We start from the raw sequence: 6,407 nt of genomic DNA, 5'->3' as shown, positions 1-6,407 counted from the left end.
CATGAGTAAGAAACACACGATAGCCTCACATACAGCACAAACTCAGTAAACAAATTTTGAATGAATGGACAAATGGGTATTCTTGATTCTTCCAACTCAATTTTATTTGAAATTCATATGGTCTTTTGTTATGTATTAACATGTGGGAGGTAGTGATAAAATATATTTTTTATTATACCAAGGAATTCTTCTGTTGATACCTTTTTTAAAAAGCACATTTTCTTTAGGAATGAATATTGAATTTCAGAAAATATATTTGCAGCAAACACTGCTTATAGTGTCTCTTTTTTAATGTGTTACAGTATAGTTTTACATTTCCCATTACTAAACCCATATTATATAGTCTTATACTTCCTTCAACATTTTCTTGTAAAAGTGATAAAAATCTTGGCAAAATAACACTGTGGGTTTTAATTCCCATAATCTTTTTACCACTATCATCCTACTTTAGACTAATGTTGCAGTCTAAATAATATATCAGATACAGGTAGGGCTTCCAAAATACCATATTCTTATATCCATTTTTATTCTCCATACAGAAACCAAAGTGATTTGTTTATAGCTATCAGTGAAATCATATTCTTCCCTGTGCTTACAATTCTTCAGTGGCTTTCTTCTTAATTTTAATATATGTGATCTGGTATCTGCTTCTTCTCAGAGGTCATATCTTGTCATTTTCTTTGACTTCTTTATACTGATCTAAGAGTTTGATAATTTAGTGGTTAACATTTTTAGAGCTTGGACTCTGTAAACAAACGACCTGAATTCAAATCCCTCCTCGTCTACTTACTAGCTATGTGGCATAGAGTAAATCATTTAATTTCTTTTTGCCTAAATGCTTTTTATCTGTAAATTAGAGATACTGGAAGCATGTATAGCATAATATTATGTTGAGTTTTGAATTTTTAGGTGGTACAAAAAATTTACTTAGAACTTAACCTTGTATGATTACTACCAAGGTGTTTGACATAGTTATTTGAGTGTGAGCATTCTTGAAATAAAATAAGAAACTGTACTATTTTTTTTATCCAAGGCACTTTGTCTAGGCCTACCTTTGAGTCTTCAGTCTGTCTCCCACATCATTCTTTTATGCCCAGACATACTATCTCTCAAAACTCCAAATATATATTCCTATTTAATTTTCTTAATAACTTTTATCATTACTCATTATTATCTTGTACATTTATTTCATACTTTGCCTATTGTCTTTCTAATCAAACAGGATATAAATTCTAAGAGGGCAGGGTTTTTCTTTTGTTCAGTTTATATCTTTAATGTCTGACATGGTGATTAGTATAGCAGATGTTAACTAAACGTTTGAGGCCTCATTCCTCTCCAGCTATTGGCAGAAGCCCTCACTTCCTGGCCATATAGGCCTCTACACTAGACTGCCCAATGCATGACAGCTGGCTGTCCCCAGATCTACACACAGCAAGAGAGTGATCAAAATGGAAGCCACAGTATCTTTTATAATCTGTTCTTAGAAGTGACATACCATCACTTCTGCCACATTTGATTGATCATGCACAAACTAACCCTGACAGTACAAAGACGTAACATCAGAAGGTGATCATCATTGGCGGCCCTCATGGAGGTGGGCTAACACGGTAGATGTGGCACCTTAAGTACCTTCCTAACTTTTGTGATAATAGTTTATTAATATATAAAATGGACTAAGCAATAACATCAGGTCCTTTGGTTTATAATGAAGTGTAGATAAGTGTTGTATAAAAATCTGCAGATACATATTTACTAATCATAAAATGTTCATGAAACTAAATTTTCATTATTGTATTTTATTTATTTTTAATTTATAACAAATATACTGAATTATATACTTAAAGAAATTAAACCATTAGTTTAAGTTGAAAACAGTGTTTTTATGAATTCTGTGTTTTCACATTCAAGTGAAATCACTGCCTTCTATTCTGTCAACTTCTTTTGAATGGAATATCTTTTTATCTGCCAGTACTATACAGCTCTTACTCATCTCATGACAAGTATTTGTCAAGTGAGTGAATAAATGGGAAAATTAACAAAAATTACTCTATACGTCATTTACTATAATTAGAATTCATAAAAATAATGTATCACCAAAAGAGTTTTGATTTTCAGGATACCAAGGTATAATGGGACTTTATCATTGATATATATATATATTTTTTTTTGCCTTAATGTAGCAGTCCAAATACATAAGGATGTAAGGGTAACCAGCAAATGCTTCAGTAACTTCTCTGTGGGTTTAAAATGATCAACACGTAACTTCCCTTCTACTCTGCTCATGTTCAGAAATGAGCTTATGCTCAATTTCACCTTCCCTTCTTCTCTGTTCATGAGAGAAATTCAAGAGACAGGACAGGTGGCCCCTATGGCTCAGTGGGTAGGGCATGGGCCCCATATGCCGAGGGTGGTGGGTTCTAACCTGGCCCCAGCCAAACTGCAAGAGAAAAATAGCCAAGTGTTGTGGCAAGTGCCTGTGGTCCCCGCTGCTGGGGAGGCTGAGGCAGGAGAATTGCCTAAGCCCAGGAGTTGGAGGTTGCTATGAGCTGTGATGCTACAGCACTCTACCAAGGGTAACAAAGTGAGATTCTGTTTGTAAAAAGAAAAGACATTCAAGAGACGGGAGATAGGCAATTTAATATCATAACTTTTCTTGTGTTACTGTTGAGGCTTTCTTGGAAGGAGGGCATGAATTCCATCTCATCAAAGGGCTTGCTAACACTGCTTAGGTTGAACCTAAATCAGGGAATACCTGAGGAACCTTCATGGTGGGCTGCTGGGAGCAGGTGAGAATATTTGCTTGCTTCTTGTGGGCAGCAGGAGCCAAAAGTTGGAGAAAGAAAGATGCTGAGCAACAAAGCTCAGTGTCTCTCCCCAACTCTCCAATCAGATGAGTCATGTCTCTTGGCCATGGGAAGAAATATGGGAGAAGGATAAAGAGAAGTGCTCCGTATGATCCTAACGGATCTAACCACATAGAAATATAAATCCACCAGACATGAGTTTTTTTCCCCCCTCCATGTATTTTTGGTATGTTATAAATAATAAGGGACATTTTTTAACATTATAAAGAACAGGAATCAATTTTTATAATCCAATTGTTATTATATAGAAATTTCAGAACAGGTTTTACTCAGAAATATTCTTGGCAACTCATAAGAAAAAACTATTGCTAGAAAGTATATCTGTGCATGATTTTTCTTTTTGTTGACAGTTGACTCTAAATTACCCTTTTTATTTGATCTGGCAGTTGTTTATCTTCCTTGATGTGTATTTTTTTCCCTTTTCTTTTGATTTTATCTTTATCTTCATTTTTATCATGGAGTTTATATTAAATGTCTTTCCAACCTCCATGGCAAGCCATCATGAGTGAATTCAGAATTCTCTTGGCTGTCAGTGAGCCTTCTGCATCATTGCCAGGTGTAAATGGCTTTTTATAAGTGTCATGCAGAATTATAAGGCAATAATATAAGCACATGCAAACAACTCTGTGGAGTTGTTATTTCTTTCCTACTGATAATATCTTCAAAGTTTGAAAGAATTTTAAATGTGGAGAATTACCAGGCTTTCTTTGAACTTGGTAGATGGATTCTAAATAATTATATGTATAAAATGTAATTTATCTCTTTTTAATTATTTCTCATTTAAACACATTTCTTCTTTTCTAAAGATGATATTGCTTTCTTTTTAAGAGAGAATTAAACAAAAATACCTTTCTTTCCCCTTATTCTCATCTGTGTATTTAGATACTCACACACAATTATGAACTCATCTTTTAATATGAGGACTATGTACCAAAACACATACTAGCAGCAGGTCTTATTGAAGATTTCTATCTTAGTTAAGCCATTAAAAATGCTTAACATTTCTTTTTTATTTATCTTTACTCTCATGAGCATAATTACTTCTATAGGACTTAAAATATTCCCTTTAGTTCTACCAGTAAAATTATTATGTCCCATTCTGCATTTGCAAATTCTGTTACTCATTTTAGTACCTAATAATTGTATCTATTCTTTCATGAATTTCCTTAGTTCTTCTATTGAAAGGTAAAATGATGACATATAAGCTGCTATTGTTCTAGCTATAACTTTTGATTGGATGGCAAATATTTTTGGTTCATTTCATGTAGCTTCGTTTTTGATTAACATTTATACTTTTCAAAGCATGTTGTTTTTAGTGCATGCCACATAAAAGCCCAAATGAATGTTTAATGAATGAATATTACATGAGTAAAATAAAAAGCCAGAGATCCAAACAGTGATGATTCAATAAGCAAAAAGAGAAAAGGTAAAACTCCCTATGCTATGTTATAATATAACAATAATACTAATAATTATCATTAATTGTGGCATCGAAATTGAGCAGGAATTATAGAGTTCAGCTGGAATGATGGACTTGTCAAAATTTGTTCATTTCTATTCACATTAATGATCACTTAGGGTAACAAGTGAAAACTGGCAGAAATATAGTAGAAAGACTGTTTAGGGTGTTTTTCTTTTTGCCTGGCCAGCCATTCCCTGTCTCAGAATGAAGTTATGTGACTGCTTCTCATGTTCTGGAGGCCCATGGGAACTCATTGGCAGGTCTCAGTGGGAGGGTGTTTCTCAGGTGAGGAGATAATATTTAGAACATATTAAGACAGTACTCACCTAGTAGAGACAGGTTTCCTCAAATATTCTTCTATTGTCAGGAAACAATGACTGCATAGTATATTCAGTTAAGCAGAGACTATGTAACCGTGGAATTAAGGTACATTATATCTGTTCTACAATAAATATGTTCTCATCAAAGCAAGTGGGTATTAAACACTGCTGCTCAATAAATTACTCCAAGCTTTAGTGGCTTGAAAAGACAGGGTTATGTTTTTTTTGGAAAAGACCTTATTAATTAGATTCTCTTGTGACCTTGCCAGTTTTCCTATTAAAAGGAATATTCACCTTTATTTGTAATTTTAAAAGTATGCAATGCATGCATCTTACAAACCGTGGTAGCCTAAATAATGTCCCTCCCAGAAAAGATGTTGATATCCTAGTCCTCAGATCTGTCAGTATGTTAACATATATGGCATTAGTGATTTTAAAAATATGGTTAAGTTAGGGATCTTGAGATAGGGATTTTTTTTCTAGATTTTCCACGCAAGCCAAATGTAATCAATGGGATTCTTATGAGAGAGATGGGATCATAGCAGAAAGGAGAGATTTGAGGACGGATGCACAGGTTGGAGACATACAGAGAGAGGGGGAATGCATAAGTATCCGTACAAGCCAGAAAAGATAAGGAACCGGATTCTTTTTCTGGAGGCTCCACAAGGTACATAGCCCTGCCTTGATGTTAATATTCCTGACCTCCATAATATTAATATTATAAATATGTTTTGTTTCATAGTTTATTATAGCAGCAATAGGAAATCAATAAAATCAATATAATTTTGATTATCATATTTAGAGCATTTAAAACAGCATTACATAATTGTTTTTTTAAAGCTATTGAACATCACTCTTATCTATCATCTGTCTACCTCTTTTACCTATCTATAGCTGATTATTTTTTCATAGTGATTTAAATTTGATCTCAACATCTGAAGAGCCCCATATCACCAAATTGTCAAAACCATAAAGACTTTTGAAACTTGAGGCAACTCATTTTTCTTTTCTTTTCTTTTTGTCTCAGCATAGCATCATTAATTTTAACTGTGTGTCTTATTATTCTTTAACCTTATTTATTAACATTACTGTAAAACACATTGGTATCCTTTTTGTGTTATATCATAAGTAGATATTTTTTAGTATATGATTGTGACTAGTATCTGGATGTACAAATCAGGAAAATAAAGTCTTTGAAGCAGCTTTTTATTTTCCTTTTACTTCTCACCTGCCAATCTCCAAGTGGTGGCTTTTTTACTTAGAACAATCAATTAATATAGTGGTATCTTGGAATGCTTTGGATAACACTTGCATATTTTATGTGGTCACATTATCAATTACCTATAAAACCTCATTTATGTTATATGGTCATTTTTCTTTAAACTTAATAAATGAATAATTATATTCTTGCTTTTCTTCTTTAAATAAAATAGAAATTAGAAATTAAAATGCACTTACTTATTTTTGATTTATGTTACTCTTTGTCATGTTCTGTTCAGTTTGCTTTTCTAGGTTTCTTATAGAAACAACTTGTTCTAATCAACAATTAATTTTTGAGTATAAAATTATTATGATTTAGGCTCGGTGCCCATAGCTCAGGGGTTAGGGCACAGGGCAAATACACCAAGGCTGGCAGGTTTGAACCCAGCCCGAGCCTGCTAAAAGCAACAGTGACAACTACAACAAAAAAAATCCAGGCATTGTGGCAGGTGCCTGTAGTCCCAGCTGTTTGGGAGGCTGAGGCAAGAGAATCACTTAAGC

This window comes from Otolemur garnettii, unplaced genomic scaffold, assembly GCF_000181295.1.
Source record: "Otolemur garnettii isolate 467f Iridium unplaced genomic scaffold, OtoGar3 scaffold00258, whole genome shotgun sequence".
NCBI lineage: Eukaryota > Metazoa > Chordata > Mammalia > Primates > Galagidae > Otolemur > Otolemur garnettii.
The sequence above is the reverse complement of the archived record's forward strand: the minus strand, read 5'-3'. Positions refer to the sequence as shown.